The sequence below is a fragment of the Canis lupus genome, chromosome 9 (genome assembly GCF_011100685.1).
Source record: "Canis lupus familiaris isolate Mischka breed German Shepherd chromosome 9, alternate assembly UU_Cfam_GSD_1.0, whole genome shotgun sequence".
NCBI lineage: Eukaryota > Metazoa > Chordata > Mammalia > Carnivora > Canidae > Canis > Canis lupus.
Window position 1 is genome coordinate 43,457,795 of NC_049230.1, and position 17,841 is coordinate 43,475,635.

The 17,841-nt window shown below is 41.9% G+C and overlaps 1 protein-coding gene across 2 annotated transcripts in view; it reads left to right on the top strand.

Moving 5' to 3' along the window:
* Positions 1 to 15,282: 15,282 nt before the first annotated feature.
* The window catches only part of TAOK1 (TAO kinase 1), a 158,350-nt gene continuing 155,791 nt past the window's right edge, over positions 15,283 to 17,841 (top strand). The window contains exon 1 of one of the 2 annotated variants that reach the window (XM_038548342.1): positions 15,283 to 15,424. The gene's annotated coding sequence lies outside the window, so the exon portion shown is untranslated. The remainder of the gene's footprint in view (positions 15,425 to 17,841) is intronic. The other variant, XM_038548341.1, reaches the window with a different exon arrangement.

Here is a 17,841-nt window from a genome sequence, read left to right on the forward strand (position 1 = left end):
ATCCCAGAGCAGAATGTTGTGGCCAGTGGTGGTGCTGGGAAAAACCTCTGTATTCATGTTTGTCTTCAGTGGTAAGGGCTGACTCTATGGTCTGGCGTAGAGTGGGAGTAGTTAAAGCCAGAAGTGGCATGGGACTATGGGAACTTAACATAGCCTTTTAATAAAGTTGCTATTTCTTCTGTTCTTAAAAAGCTCAGGGCAGCCCAGGTGGCTCAGCGGTTTAGCACCACCTGCAGCCCAGGGCGTGATCCTGGCATCTCAGGATCGAGTCCCATGTCGGGCTCCCTGCATGGAGCCTGCTTCTGTCTCTGTGTCTTTCTCTCTGTGTCTCTCATAAATGAATAAATAAAATCCTTTTTAAAAAATAAAAAGCTCAATTCCTGTATATCCCCCCAAAATTGAAAGCAGTGTCTTAAATAGATACACTTGTGTTCACAGCAGCAACATTCACAGTAACAAAAGGTAGAAACAGCCCAAATGTTCATTGGCAGGCAAATGGCTAAACAAAATGTGGTATATACATACAGTGGAATATCATTCAGCCTTAAAAAGGAATGAAATTCTGACACATGCTACAACATGGATGAGCCTTGAAGACATGCTAAGTGAAAGAAGTCAGTCACAAAAGGACAAATGTTGTGTGACTCCTCTTATATGAGGTGCCTAGAATAGACAAATTCATAGAGACAAAAAGTACAATGGAGACTAGCAGGCACTGGGTGGGTGGAGGCAGAATGGGAAATTGTTTGACAGGTACATAGTTTGAGATGCCTGTGGCCATGATTTGTAAAAATCACTGAGGCGCAGTGGTTTAGCATCCGACTCTTGGTCTCAGCTCAGATCCTGATCTCATTCATGGTTGTGACTTTTGGTTTCTCATTGGGCTCCATGCTGGGGGAACAGAGCCTACTCAAAAAACAAACAAAACAAAACAAAACAAAAAACAACAAAAAAACCACACCAAAAAAATGGGTACAGAGTTTCCATTTTGGAAGATGAAAAAAGTTTTTAAGATAGAGAGCAGTAACGGCCACATAACAGTGTGAGTATACTTAATGCCACCAAACTGTAACTTTAAAATGGTCAATTTTGTTATGACATTTTACCATGACCCCATTGGATCAGGGTAGTTGAAGCAACATGGTGGAAGCCCTGAAAATGAAACTAGAGCATTTATGGGGCATGGAACTAACTCTGCCTGAAGCCAGATTTTACTCTGGACTTTTTCATTTGTGTGAGCCAAAATATCCTCATTTTTCTTAAACGACTTTGGGTTTGATTCTCTGCCACTTGCAACCAAAGAGTCCTAAATGATTTAGAACTGTTTATGTCCTGGTCTTTTTCATTAGGATATGAATTCGAGAATAGCAATGGTATTTATTTATCTGTGTATATCCATGGAGCCCAGTATAATGTACATAACTGACATCCAGTAAATGTTTGCTATCCATCAATTCACTATTCCATAAATATTTATTGTGAGTCATCTATATGTCAGAAATTAATTTAGGTGTGGGAGATGGAAATAAGAATGAGTGAATAGGGGTGCCTGACTGGCTCAGTAGGTAAAGCATGTGACTCCTGATTTCAGGGTTGCAACTCCAAGCCTCAGGCTGAGTGCAGAGATAGATAAACAAACAAACAAACAAACAAACAAATAAATAAAATGCATGAATAAAAGCTATTATCTCGGAATATAGGGAAGAATAGCAACTACAAAGGCTAATGTGATAGAGAACTCTAGAAAAAGATGTCACATATGCTGGAATTCCCAGGAAGCTGCGGTCTCCTTGGCACTCTGTGCCTGGCTGACAGGCATCTTCTGGGCTTCTGCTCATGCCAGATATTTCTTTTTTTTTATTTTATTTTTTTTTTAAATTTTTTTTTAATTTTTATTTATTTATTTATGATAGTCACATAGAGAGAGAGAGAGAGGCAGAGACACAGGCAGAGGGAGAAGCAGGCTCCATGCACCGGAAGCCCGATGTGGGACTCGATCCCGGGTCTCCAGGATCGTGCCCTGGGCCAAAGGCAGGCGCCAAACCGCTGCGCCACCCAGGGATCCCTCATGCCAGATATTTCAAGATTGTCTAAGACAGGGACACCTGGGTGGCTCAGCGGTTGAGCATCTGCCTTTGGCTCAGGGCATGATCCCGAAGCCCTGGGATCGAGTCTTATAAGAGGGACACCTGGGTGCCTCAGTGGTTGAGTGTCTGCCTTTGGCTCAGGGTGTGATCCCGGAGTTCCAGAATCGAGTCCCACATCAGGCTCCCTGCATGGAGCCTGCTTCTCTCTCTGCCTATGTCTCTGCCTCTCTCCTTCTGTGTCTCTCATGAATAAATAAATAAAATATTAAAAAAAATAAAAGGATTTGAGGCTTTGAGAATGTCTGGAAGGTGCCTTCCTTCCAAAACAATGTACATACCAGATTTATATCTGATCTTGTCATATGAACCATTTTTTTCTACTGTCTTCTCTGTGTTGCTTGAGTCCTAACACTATATTCTATAAAGGGAGTATGTTCTGCCCATTTCTCAGAGTTATGGCAAAGGACAAAAGACCTCATATATATATATGGAAGTTCTATTGTATCCAGGTGATGGTTGCTTTCTTTTACCTGACCACAGCAAGTGTTAATACATTCTACGCTAGTTAGCATCCCCACAAAACCATATCATTTGGCCTCACCAGCAGTTCTGTTCTACTTGTAGTGAACATCTGTTGTTTTTATCTGTCCAGAATTGCTCCCTCTTCTTCTGGCAAAAAGTACCCTGCATTTCCTCTCCACATATTCCATGCCATCTACGTCAATTCTATGCAGTTCTTGTGGAGCTGTTACTCTGAGCCTCTTACATAGGGTGGACACAGAATCCCAGTTAGGGCAATCAAAATATCTCATCCTTTGGTGAAGGTACTAGCTCACAGAAAAGTATATGACACAAGGCCCACGCTGGGCCACCTGGAGCTGTTCCTTTGTATTCTATATACTCTTATGAAATATTGAGAAGCTTTCCTTTACCTGTGGGGTCAGTAAACTGGGACAATGTAAATCTGAATTTCTGTGGCCATTCCTCCTCCTGCATTCTGCCCCCTGCCCTGGACCAGCATCCTTCTGCCACATAAACTAAGATGAAAGTCCATCTTAGTATGATCTATGTGAATTCTTCTTAAGACTCTCATGGAAACATGTTTATGGTCCATAAGTCCCAAATTGTGATCTGTTCATCCTCACAAAATCCCAAATGCTTTCAATTTCTACATTTGCCATATTGTAACATTTCAGTATTGAGAATACTTATGAGGAAGAGAAAGGATGAGCTTCATAATAACCATTTATATGGTGCCATTTGATAACTAGACTAGACCTCTGTCTCCTGTTCAGGGGTTTTGGCAGCAGGCTGGGAGAGAGCAGGCAAGCTTAAGTGGATGCATAAACCTGAATTTTGGGACAGGGTCTCCTGTCAGCGATCACAACACATCAGTAAAGGGAGCATCTGATTAAAACCAATATAAGAAAAGTCCTTGATTTGGGGTGCTTGGTTGGCTCAGTCAGTAGAGCATGTGACTCTTGATCTCAGGGGTGTGAGTTCAAGCCCCACATTGGGCATGGGGCCTATTTAAAAATAAAACCAAAAACAACTCCTTGATTCATTTCCTGTGTGTAGACTGTAGCAATAGCAGCATTCAGTGTTGGGGTATATTAAACTAGGTGGCAGGAGTGGATAGCACCTGGACCACTAGTTCCATACCCCACAGAGCAAATCTTATAACAAAATCCAGTCTATAGAGAAAAACAGCCAAGCAACTAGGAGCTAGGAATAGGATGTGGAAAGACAGAAAAGGAAGAATCAGACACTTAACAAAATTATTTTAATTCCCGAGGCACTGGACTTTTCAGTTACAGGGCCTAGAAAATTTCCTCCCCCCCACCCTTAAGCTGATTTAAATAGTCCCTTTCAACCAAAAGACTTTCTACTAGTTTAGTTTTACTATCTAGTAAAGACAAGGCTAGAAAGGAGACCCAGAGAATCCCAGGCCAATAAAATAGTAACTTATTTTATGTTTTGATTGTCAGCTGTTTGTTTCATATCCTATGTGGCACAACTCTGGTAGGAATTACTGTAGTCTTTTTTATTTTTTGTTTTTGTTTTTTTTGAATCCTGGCAGATGTCAGCTAAAGAGAAGGGCATGACAAAATCACCAATTGGTCCTGAAGATAAATTCCAAAAACCTCTTAGTCAACAAACATGCTGCCCAACCCTTCCCACATTCACAGATGTCCCAGACAATCATGATGCACTGATCATGGGGTACCTGCTCGAGTGTGGTGTCAGAGCAGTGGGATGAATATTTACATCCTTAGACATACACAATAAGAACTAACACTTGAATAAACAATCTAATGCACACAACTCAAAATGTGTGTCTCGTTTGTACTTCAAAAAATCTAACTACAGGGGATCCCTGGGTGGCGCAGCGGTTTGGCGCCTGCCTTTGGCCCAGGGCACGATCCTGGAGACCCGGGATCGAGTCCCACGTCGGGCTCCCGGTGCATGGAGCCTGCTTCTCCCTCTGCCTGTGTCTCTGCCTCTCTCTCTCTCTCTCTGTGTGACTATCATAAAAAAAAAAAAAAAATCTAACTACATTACTCTTTAAGAGAGATCCTAAGCATAGTCACCTATCAGACTGTATCCAACCTTCTAATTCTTAATTTCCAGTAACTCTCCTATTGAACCTTTGATTCCTAGCCATATACCTACTAGCTTTATGAAAATTGTATCTTTGTCTCTTAGACTTTTTTTCATTTCTACCTCTAGTCCCAGAAATATGTTTTGTAGTTCCATGTAATACAAAACTGAAAGTAATCAAACAAAAAATTCTTACTATATCGCTCACTTAGACATTACATATTTAAATAATTTACATTTCAACCTCCCTGGGAAGGGCAGAAGTACAACACTGATACCACCTCCTCTAGAAAGCCTTTTCTGGCTGACTCCTCCACTTGGGGGCTGGATTAGAAGAGCTCTCATGTGCTCCCAAAGCATCCTGAGCTCACTCTTGCTGTAGCATTTGCAATACAATATTTTATTTTATTTTTTAAAAAACTTATTTATTTATTTATTTATGAGAGACGAGAGAGAGAGAGAGAGAGAGAGAGAGAGAGAGAGAGGCAGAGACACAGGAGGAGGGAGAAGCAGGCTCCATGCCAGGAACCCGACGTGGGACTCGATCCCGGGACTCCAGGATCACACCCTGGGCCAAAGGCAGGCACCAAACTGGTGAGCCACCCAGGGATCCCCAGCAATACAATATTTTAATTGTCTGTTTACTCACCTGTTTCTCCCAATAAAATCTGATCTCTTTGAGGAAAAAACAAATAAACAGAACTAACACTTTAAATGGGCTAGGCACCATACATGTTATATTTTATCCTCACACAGCCCTCTGAGGAAGATAATGTTTATTTATTCATTTATTTTTAAAGATTTTATTATTTTTAAGCAATCTCTACATCCAACATGGGGCTCAAACTCACAACTCTGAGATCAATCACATACTGAGCTAGTCAGGCTCCCTTAAGGAAGGTAATGTTATTATTATTTTTTAAGATTTTATTTATTTATTCATGAGAGACACAGAGAGAGAGAGGCAGAGACACAGGCAGGGGGAGAGAAGCAGGCTCCATGCAGGGAGTCCGATGTGGGACTCGATCCCAGAGCCTCCAGGATCATGACCTGAGCCGAAGGCAGATGCTCAACCGCTGAGCTGCCCAGGTGTCCCAAGGAAGGTAATGTTAAACCCATTTTACAGATAAGGAAAGAGGAATGCTCAGCATAGTTAGGACATTGATGCAAAGTAGCTTAGTCACTGACACTAGTAAGTGATGGAGGTGGGACTCCACCGCCAATGTTTATTGCTGCAGTACCTTCACACCCTCTGCTTGTTAACTTCAGGGTTGGACTTCTTTCATACTCTGGAGTGGCTGCTTTAACTTATTCATGGCTTGCTGCAGATGCTTATCTGATAGATACCCAAGACTGAAAGGTTTCTAGGTCAGAACTTTATTTTTTAAATTTTTTTTAAAGATTTTATTTATTTATTCATAGAGACACAGAGAGGAAGAGAGAGGCAGAGATACAGGCAGAGGGAGAAGCAGGCTCCATGCAGAGAGCCTGACGTGGGACTCGATCCCGGGTCTCCACCAGGATCATGCCCTGGGCTGCAGGCAGTGCTAAACCGCTGTGCCACCGGGGCTGCCCTAGGTCAGAACTTTATTGAATTGTATTCTATTATCCTTAGGGTACTTTGGCCCAGCATTTATTTATTCGTATGGATTAAAATGGACAAATATGCTGCCTCCACATGCAGGGCATTTTTCAAAGATGTTCACAAAATGAATCCTATAATACGGGAGTGCAGAGTTCAAGAAACAACTTTATACATGATGAGCTTTACTTTCCAGCCTGTGGAAGCCATATTTATATGAGATAGCTTTATGTAGTCATGTCTGAATGAGGTATGACAATCGGACTTAAACCTGCCTTGGTTGGTCTTGGAGCCTAAAGACAAAATCTAGAGATGAACTGATAGCCCAGGATGCACTGAATGGGCTTCCAGTAACGTACTGATTTATTTATTTGTTCATTATCAGTTTCATAGAGTGCCTCACCCCTGGTTTCCACAATGAAAATTCTAAGACACGGGCAGCCTGGGTGGCTCAGTGGTTTAGCGCCGCCTTCAGTCCAGGGCACAATCCTGGAGACCTGGTATTGAGTCCCACGTCGGGCTCCCTGCATGGAGCCTGCTTCTCCTTCTGCCTGTGTCTCTGCCTCTCTCTCTTTCTGTGTCTCTCATGAATAAATAAATAAAATCTTAAAAAAAAAGAAAAAATTCGAAGACACATTCTTCTCACTAATTATCCTATCATGCACTCTGCTTCAATGGCTTTTGCCTTCTACTGTAAGGAAATAGAGGTTTCCATAAATAATCACAATGTAATTGGAAAACAATACATTAGTTAAAGTTGGATGGAGATATCATCATGACCAATGGAGTTCCCCCACATTTTAGTAGGACTCAGGTAAAACACCTGAAGAAGTATTTCTTCTTTGTCTCTAAATATGCACACACGCACACACATATTTTGAATTCAAGTTATCTATACCTGTTATTTGCATCATTCCTGTAATTACAGATTTTTGAACTAAAAGGAATCCAGAGATAGTTTTAGTCTGTTGTATTTAGACGGGAAATTGAGGCCCAGAAAAGCATAATTTTTTTTTGAAGATCTTATTTATTTATTTGACAGAGAGAAAGAAAGAGAGTGAGTAAGCAGGGTGGAGGGACAGAGGGAGAGGAAGAAGCAAGATTCCCACTGAGCAGGGAGCCAGATGTGGGGCTCCATTCCAGGACCTGGAGATCATGACCTGAGCCGAAGGCAGATGCTTAATTGTCTGAGCCACCCAAGTGCCCCTTAAAAATAAAATCTTTTTTTTTTTTAAACATTTTATTTATTTATTCTTAGAGACAGAGAGAGAGAGAGAGGCAGAGACACAGGCAGAGGGAGAAGCAGGCATCATACAGAGAGCCTGACGTGGGACTTAATCCAGGGTCTCCAGGATCACGCCCTAGGCTGCAGGCGGTGCTAAACCGCCACGCCACCGGGGCTGCCCCTGAAAATAAAATCTTAAAACACATACAGATACATGCACGACAACAAATATATTGACATTACACATGGTCAGGCATCTGTTACACTAAAAATATGTACATGGCATCTAGGTGTCTTTGGTTGGTGGTGTCGGGAGTAGAATATGATGGAAAGACAGTGGGTTTATTTTTATTTTTTATTTTATTTTATTTATTTTTTGTTTAAAGATTTTATTTATTTATTCGTGAGAGACACAGAGAGAGAGGCAGAGACACAGGCAGAGGGAGAAACAGGCTCCATGCAGGGAGCCCGATGTGGGACTCGATCCTGGGTCTCCAGGATCACTCCCTGGGCTGAAGGTGACACTAAATCGCTGAGCCACCCAGGCTGCCCTATTTTTATTTTTTAAAATATTTTATTTATTTATTCATGAGAGACACAGAGAAAGACAGAGACACAGACAAAGGGAGAAGTAGGCTCCATGCAGGGAGCCTGATGCGAGACTTGATTCCGGGACTCCGGGATCACACCCTGGACCAAAGGCAGGTGCTAAACCGCTGAGCCATCCAGGGAACCCCAGACAGTGGGTTTAGATTCATTCACAACTAGGTTCAAATCTAGTTCACCACTTATTAGTTTTGTGATCTTGGGCAAGTGACATAACTCTCTGAATCCTAGTTTCCTTACCTATAAAATGAAGAAGGTAATAACAGAGCCTACCTCACTAGTTCGTTTTGAGGATTAAGTCAATGTATGGAAAAAGCTTATTCTTTGTCACTACTTAGGTAACTTTTCTATGAAGGTCAAAACATGGTTGGTACCCATTCTTTTTTTTTTTTTTTTTTAATTTTTATTTATTTATGATAGTCACATCAGAGAGAGAGAGAGAGGCAGAGACACAGGCAGAGGGAGAAGCAGGCAGGCTCCATGCACTGGGAGCCCGATGTGGGATTCGATCCCGGGTCTCCAGGATCGCGCCCTGGGCCAAAGGCTGGCGCTAAACCGCTGCGCCACCCAGGGATCCCTTGGTACCCATTCTTTACCCCACAGCCTGCTTGCTTGCTTGCTTGCTTGCTTTTCTTTTTTTATTTCAAGTAATCTCTACACCCAACATGGGGCTTGAACTCAGGACCCAAGACTAAGAATGGTGTGCTCTAACAGCTGATTCAACCAGTTGTCCCTCACCCCACAGATTTCTGACCCCAATTTGTAGGCTCAAGGAATACCTAATTGAAATATGGGAAAGCTCAGGGAGGTGACATGAGAGCTAAATCTTGAAGAATATTAGCCAACTAGAGAAAGCATTTCAGGCAGAGGAGTGCAGCACCACATTATGAAGGCAGCATATTAGTAGTTAGCAGAAGAGTGAATAATAATAGCTCAGGATGGTGGGAACATTCTAAATACAGCTAGAGAGGTATGCAGGGGTTTTGTCTGGATTTAATTTGGAGGGCTTTGGGGAGCCATGGAAGAGGTATTTTTTTTTTAAAGATTTTATTTATTTATTCATGACAGACACAGAGAGAGAGAGAAAGAGAGAGAGAGAGAGAGAGAGGCAGAGACACAGGCAGAGGGAGAAGCAGCCCCCCCCCCCCCCCCCGCAGGGACCCCATTCGGGACACGATCCCGGGTCTCCAGGACCACGCCCCGGGTCGAAGGTGGCGCTAAACCGTTGAGCCACCAGGGCTGCCTGGAAGAGGGTTTTCTTTGTGTGTATTTTTGTGTGTGTGGTTTTCTTTTCTTTTCTTTTCTTTTCTTTTCTTTTCTTTTCTTTTCTTTTCTTTTCTTTTCTTTTCTTTTCTTTTCTTTTCTTTCTTTCTGTGTGTGTGTTTGTTTCCATGGAAGAGTTTTTTAAACTTATTTATTCATGAGAGACACACAGAGAGAGAGAGAGACAGAAGCATAGCCAGAGGGAGAAGCAGTCCCTACAGGGAGCCTGATGTGGGACTCAATCCTGCGATCCCAGAGTTCTGGGATCACACCCTGAGCCTAAGGCAGACTCTCAACCACTGAGGCACCCAGGCGTCCCTTCCATGGAATAATTTTAAGCAGAGAAATGACATATTCAGCTCTTAGAAATTGCAGTTTAGGAAGATTAAAATCATTTATCTCAGTATAGGAAATGAAGCACCCTAGGAGTGAGGAGTAGTTGGAAGGCAATTACAGTATCCCAGGTTAGAAACAGTATGAACCACTACAGAAGAGGCAGTAGGGATGAAGAAAGGGATGAATCAGAGAAATGTTCAGGAGTTAAATCACAGACAGTGAAAAATCTGCAATTGTTCTAAGTATTAATTTATTTTCCTACCACCGATGAGTATAATTTTCTTGTTTGGATACAATTTTAGAAAATAACTGATATGTTTTACAGTATCAACCAATGATACTTTACTGACAGGATAAGCCCATGAGTATGTATCAGTGTACTTTGTGTGAAATTTGAAGAATTTGAGGAGGGAGGCCTCTTAGTACCAGATCCTAGGTAGAGATCTGGAATAATAATTTTTTAAAAAGATAGCCAGGCTCTCTTAAGACACTCTATGTGCTGAGGAAACAGCTCATAGGTAGTAGCAGATCCAAAATATTATTTAAAAAAAAAAAACCACTATGTAGTAGTAAATGTTTAGATTTAACTCCCAGTTTATTTATTTTTTTATTTTAAAAAAAGATTTTATTTATTTATTCATGAGAGACACACAGAGAGAGAAAGGGAGAGACAGAGACACAAGCAGAGGGAGAAGCAGGCTCCATGCAGGGAGCCTGACGTGGGACTCGATCCTAGGACTCTAGGATCAGGCTGAAGGCAGCACTAAACCACTGAGCCACCCAGGCTGCCCTTAACTCCCAGTTTATAAGACATAAGGTCATTGAAGCAAATGAGAAATGACATTGTGAAGAATCAATTGGCAAGTCTGGAATGTGGAAAAATTCTACAGGATATGTAATCTGATTTTTTAGACAAATAAACTGCATATAAAAAGGAAAGAAAGAGAGGTGCTTAGGTGGCTTATTTGGTTGAGCATCCAACTCTTGGTTTTAGCTCAGGTTGTGATCCTGTTATCGTGGATCCAGCCTCACGTCAGGCTCTATTCTCAGTGTGGAGTCTGCTTCAGATTCTCTCTCCTTCTCCCTCCCATGCTTGTTTTTCTCAAATGAATAAATAAAATCTTAAAAAAAAAAAGGCAAGAAAGAAGAAGAAAAAAGGAAGGGGGAACTGTTATACACAAAAAGTGATATAAGAAGCATCTATTAATCAAATGCAAAGTGTAGAATTTCACATCCTGGTTCCTTTTTTTTTTTAAGATTTTATTATTTATTCATGAGAGACACAGGGAGAGAGAGAGGCAGAGACACAGGCAGAGGGAGAAGCAAGCTCTACGCAGGGAGCTGGATCTGGGACTCGATCCCGGGTCTGCAGGACCATGCCCTGGGCCAAAGACGGCGCTAAACCGCTGAGCTACTGGGGCTGCCCTCACGTCCTGGTTCTAACAAATAGAATGTAAAAAGACATTTTGGAAACTTTAGGAAAAACTGAATATAGATTGGGTATTAAATAATAAGAAATTATTGTAAAGGTATGATAATGATGATGTAGTTATGTTACAACCAAAGTATTTCTTAGAGACACGTATTGAAGTATTTACAGGTAAAATGTTACAATGGTTTACTAGAGATTTATTTAAAAATACACTAAGAGGGGTGCCTGGGTGGCTCATTTGGCATCCGACTCTTTTTTTTTTTTTATTTATTATTTATGATAGTCACAGAGAGAGAGAGAGAGAGAGAGGCAGAGACATAGGCAGAGGGAGAAGCAGGCTCCATGCACCGGGAGCCCGACGTGGGATTCGATCCTGGGTCTCCAGGATCGCGCCCTGGGCCAAAGGCAGGCGCCAAACCGCTGCGCCACCCAGGGATCCCCTGGCATCCAACTCTTGATTTTGGCTCAGGTCATGATCTCAGGGTTGTGGAATCGAGTGCTCCATTGAGCCCCACACTCAGCATGGAGTCTGCTCCAAATTCTCTCTCTCCCTCTGCCCCCCTCCTCCTCCCTGCATGTGTGCTCTCTCTCTCCCAAATAAATACATCTTAAAGAAAAATACAACGGGGATTAAATTCATTGGGGAGAAAAGGTTGTGGGAGAATAGGTGAAACAAGAATGATAAAATGTTGGTAACAGTTGAAGCTAAATGATGGACACATGGAGGTTTATTATTATACCCATTCCTTTTGTGTAAGTTTGAAATTTTCTGTAGAAAATTAAGAATAAATATTATAGGAAAGCCAGAATCTCTTTCCATATCTAAATGTATGAAATAACTAGAAGAGAACATCTTTGTTGGAACTTTCAGAAGAAGGGATCAGCATTTGAGGGATAGGTGGAGGAAGAGGGGCTGCAAGGATAAGAAAGTAGAGGGAAAACTGGTTCTGAGTGGTGTTGAAAAGCCAAGGAGATGGGCGCCTGGGTGGCTCAGTTTGTTAAGTGTCTGCCATGAGCTTGGGTCATGATCCCAGGGTTCTGGGATCCAGTACTGCAGTAGGCTTTCTGCTCAGTGGGGAGCCTGCTTCTCACTCTCCCTCTGCCGGTCTCCCTGCTTGTGCTTCTCAGTCAAATAAATAAATAAATAAATAAATAAAATAAAATAATAATAAAATCAAATAATAAATATAATAATAAATAAATAAATAAATAATAAATTACTAAAATCAATAAATATAAATAAATAAATCAAATAAAAATAAATAAAATAAAAATAAATAAATAATAAAATAAATAAAAAAATAAAATACATAAATAAAGAAATAAACTAAATAAAGAAATAAATAAAAAAGAAAAATCATAAAAAAAAAATTAAAGAAACAAAGACAAACTAAAAAATCCCAAAAAACAACTAAAAAATAAAGAAAGAAATAAAGAAAAAAGAAAAAAGAAAAAAGAAAGAAAGATAAAAACTAAAGAAGAAATAAAAAAGGAAAGAAAAATAACTAAAACCACAGGAAAGAAAAAACTCCTCCTCCCTCCTACTCCCTCCATCCTCATCCCTCAATAAAAAAAAAAGAAAGTCAAAGAAAAGAAAATAAAAAATAAAGAAAGAAAGAAAGAAAGAAAGAAAGAAATAAAGAAAGAAAGAAAGAAAGAGTAAAGAAAGAAAGAAAGAAAGAAATAATAAATGAAATGAAATAAAGTAAATAAATAAATAAATAAATAAATAAATAAATAAATAAATAAATAAATAAATAAATAAATAAATAAATAAATAAATAAATAAATAAATAAATAAATAAATAAATAAATAAATAAATAAAATCTTAAAAAATCCCCCAAACCAAGGAGGAACATAGTTTCAAGATGGAAGGAGTGTCAACTATGTAAAATATTGTAGATGTCAAGAAGGATTAAAATGACTCCGTTAGACAAATCATGAGAGACTCCTAACTCTGGGAAACAAAGGGTTGCAGAAGGGGAGGTGGGTGGGGTGATGGGGTAGCTAAGTGATGGGCACTGAGGAGGGCGCTTGATGGGATGAGCCCTGGGTGTTGTACTAGATGTTGGCAAATTGAACTTAAATAAAAATAATAATAAAAAATAAAAATAAAATAAAATTACTCCATTAGACACAGCAAATAGGAAGTCATTCTTGACCTTGGTAAGATCAGTTTCATGGAGGTGGAAAGACAGACAACCTTTCCAAGAAGCTTGGCTTTATTTTTTTTTTTTTAATATTTTATTAATTTATTCATGAGAGATACAGAGAGGGAGAGGCAGAGACACAGGCAGAGGGAAAAACAGGCTCCATGCGGGGAGCCTGATGTGGGACTCAATCCCGAAGCTTGGCTTTAAAGTAGAGGAGAGGGGATCCCTGGGTGGCTCAGCGGTTTAGCGCCTGCCTTTGGCCCAGGGCGCGATCCTGGAGTCCCGGGATTGAGTCCCACATCAGGCTCCCTGCATGGAGCCTGCTTCTGCTCTCTCTCTCTGTGTCTCTCATGAATAAATAAATAACGTCTTAAAAAAAATTAAAGTGGAGGAGAGACAAAGATAGCAATCTTTCTTTTCCCTCCAAAGAAATTCGGACATGTCTTTATGCTGAGGGGAGGTTGCCACTTGAGAGTAGTTGACAATATAGGTGAAAAGAGGACTGACAGCAAAATCCCTTACTAGAAGAAAGCATATTTAGAACAAATTATATGTATAACCCACTGAAGTGGATACCTTGCTTTTCTGATCATAGCCAGTTTACTTTCCTAGTTTACTGTAACTTCCAATTGTTCTGGAGTACATTTTTACTCCTAAGTCTCACACAACAGGTCTATTTATCTCACTGCTTACCAGTTGAAGAACCAAGGTTTTTTTTTTTTTTTCTTACTGCACTGGAGGCACAATTTCTGGTTCCTGAGTAAAACTGCTCTCTTTATAGTCCACTGAAGGAGTTTTCCTCTAAAAAAAAAAAAAAAAAAAGTTTCACCCCAAAAAAATTAGTAGCTCTCTTTACTGCATTAGGACCCGTAGGACTCTTCCGTTTTGTTTGCTGCTCCTGTTTCAAAAACTACTAAAAACACCAACAAAAACTTGTCAAGGATTTTTCTTTCCTACCATTACCAACATATAGGGTGGTTTAATCTGTATCAACTCTTATTACTGGTCCAAAAGTGATTATACGCTTTTAGAATCTCAAAAACTCAGCTACGTACAGATTACACTGACCAGTTTACCTCCGAATTCCATGGAGTAGTTGAACCACGGTGTGTAAGAACTGGATATCCTACATGCCAGCGCAAGCTTCTCATTCTCAGCGTTATGGGGAGCGGATGTTTTGGAAGTGAGAACAGAGGAGAGCTGATAACTCTTCTTTCTCAAATTTCAGGGTGAAATGAATGCACCTGACGCCCGCGTGGCAGAAGAGCTCCGCCAGCCGAGGGCGGCCGGGCTGGACCGAGGCTGGGACTCAGCGCACCCAGGAGATTCCGCCCGGCCCAAGTATCCGCGCGCTCCCGTGAGGGCGCGCACGCGTATGCCGTCGTGTCTCGCGCAGGGTCGGCCCTGTCAGGCGGGAAATCTCGCGAGATCGGAGACTGGGATGACTGTCGGGAGGAGGGGAGTGGTGTTGGGGAAGGGGGGGGAGCCTGGGCAGCGGCCGGGCTCTGTGGCTTCAGGGCTCGGAGAGAGAGAGAGAGGGAGGGTGGCAAAGATAGTGAGTCGGTGCCGCCGCCTGTTTAAGGAGAGAGGAGGGGTCCCGCTTGCCTGCGCCCTTCGCGGGCCGAGAGCGCGAGGCACCCGCGAACCTCTGAGGCCTCCCGGCCCCTGGGGACCCCGCCCCGCCGCCGGCCGGCCGGCCCGCGGCCTCTCTTCCCTTTGTGAGCGCCCCCTTCCCAGGGGTGGTGGTGGTAGCGGAGGGCTGTGCGTGGGCCCGCCCGCCGAGGGGCCGTGGCGGGGGACGAGAGGGCCTCGGCTGTGTGAGGACGGACGGCGGCCGAGGCCCGGGCCGGTTCCCCCGAGGCGGCGGCAGCGGCGGCTCCCAGCACTTCCCCGCGCCATCTTAGCTGAGCCCCAGCGCTGTGGGCGCCTCCTCGACCCCGGTCGTCCCCTCGCCCCCTCCCCCCCCCCGCCCCTTGTCGCAGAGCTTGGGCTGGGCGGCTTCTGGGGCTGGGGGGGGGGGAGCGGCGGTCGGTCGCCAGGCCCCCTCCTCCTCACTCCTCGCCCTCCAGCGTAGCGGCTACCGGAGCGCTGCAGGGGGCTGTGCCTGCCTACTCCGCCCCAGACCTGTCGGCGAAAGGGTAAGGGCACCTCTGCTTTGGGAAAGGGAGACTTGGAGGGGGCGGGGAAATTCGGCCCACTCTGGCCCCACCGGGAAGGGAAGTGGGGGTGGGGTAGGGAGGGAGACTAGGAGGGTCTGTGATTCTGTGGGTGGGGTGAAGAAGCTGGTGAGCTGGGCTCCCTCCCGTTTTGAGGGGCAAGAGCAGTTACATTCCTCTTTCCTGAGGGTCACCGGAAGGAGTGGTGGAAGGGGATGTCTCGAGGAAGGTGTGGCTCTCTTGGGGAGACTGGGTTGATGTGCACCCCGATTTAAAGGCGCGAGGTCCCTTTCCTTTCTGATCCCTCTGCTCCTCCCTCTCCTCCTTTGTAGTGTCTGTATTCTTGGGAAGGGTAGCCTGCTAGGTGGCTTCCACCCCTGCTCAGGAAATCTATACTCCTATAGGGGTGATGGAAGCGTTTCTCTCCCCCTACCCTTCCCCCTTCCCCATCCTTTAGTCTACTGCAATGCTGCAGAAGTCCAAGGCAGTTTCTTCTTCATACACAGGCCTGTGTGTACACTGAAGGGAGGGGGAGCTGGAGAGGGAAGTAATGGCGCTTCCCTTGGAAAGGTTACCCTTTTCCCTTTGGTTTTAAATCGATAACAGTACCGGTTTAATATTCTTCCCCTGAGATCTGTCCCTGGGAAGTGTATCTGTTCCTCTTGTTATTGTTGGGAGATATGGCCTCTCGAGAGGGACCCTGCCATGTTTGAACAGTTTTGATGTCTCTCTCGATCTCTTTTAAACACTAGAGTGACAATTTTTTTTGTGTGTGTGTGAGCATATTGGGTTTTCACTGTGATTCAAATAAAATAATTTTGTACTGTTTCATACCCCTCTCCTTTTTCTTTCTGTGACTGTAGTAGTTCTTGGAGAATTTTTAAAGATTAATACAGGCCGTCTGATGGACATTCTCCTTGAGCTGTGAATTTTTAGGGTTCATTCTATTTTGTATAACATTGAAATTTTTCTGAAAATGATTAGGTTACAAACCTTTCTGTAGAAATGCTTTGTTTCTTAAAGAAATGAGAAAACAGACTCTAATTTGCCTAATTATGCTGTGATAAGATCTGTGTTATGTAGTCAGTCATTTTTCCACTTCTTTTGCTTCATGTCATATTTGTTTAAAACAAATCATCCTATCTGGTTTACAGTAGTACTTGTTGGTTTTGTCCTTAGTAGAGTAGAAATAAATAAAAAATAAAAATTTTAACATTCTGGAAGTGTGTTGCCAATTGCTTTTTGTGATCAAAGAGTAGCCTTGAAGTCTATTCATACTTTTTTTCTTTAAGTATTTAGATTTACTGATGAAGTGATTTTAAAAATGTTTCATATATGAATGTTCTTGGATTAATTTTATTATTATTTTTTTTACAAAGCAATGAAGACTAAAATATGTACAGATATGGGTTGTTTTGATATTTTACTAACAGGTTATATTTGGTGTTTAAGCTTTGCTTAGTCGGTGACTTATTTTAAAATACTTCCGAATGCCATGTATATTTAATGTTGTTCATCAGACCTGTTTAAGGTGTGTTTGTTGCATTTTGAAACCTGGGTTAGGTAGGACTGGAATTTAAAGATGTTAGTAGTTTTCAGCACTAATTTAATTTCTGTCATCTCACTTCATAATTTTGATATAGGGAGGCATGTTAATATGTTAAATCAGTTTATTTTTCCTCAAAAAGTAGAATTCTCCTTGTTTTCTTTATTCCCTTTTTATTTTTATTTGAATTCATTTTGACTTAAGCAGTACTTTGGATCTTTATTTCATGGCGCAAAGCTGCATGTTGTGGTGTGTAGAGTTTCCCCTTATATGGGAAATTATGCCATAAAGTCGAATTCTGTATGCTATGGTTTGTTGTTGATAATTCATATATACAAGTATGTATAAACCCAAGCATACTGCTCAGCAAAGACTGATGTTTTTGTCCTGGAAAGATGCAGGCAGAGAAGATTTGTCAACAAAGGCTGCAAAACTTAAGGATGTACACATAATATAAGTAAGGTTACTTGCTCTATTTCAAAATGCATGCTAAACTAAGAGATACTCTTAAGAACAATTAAAAAGAAACATTGTTTTCCATAGCTTGTAGGAATTCTAAAAGTGGTAAAAGTGTGTTCTTTATCAATTAGATAAATTCACTATTAGGAGAAAACTGCCTGAGGGTTACTTCAGCTGACCTCGATGCCACTGTCAGAATACTGAGAGCTGTTAAGTCTGGGTTTGGTTGATTCCAGTTTAGTATGGTACTCATGTTTCTAAATAGTTCATCTACAAATGGCAGTGTACATCACTTCCTGTTCTTTCACAACTGACTCTTTTTCTGGATTCTCTTTTAATGACTTAACTTTTGGCATTCTGATATCTGATTTGTTAATTTGGTTATAATTCTCAT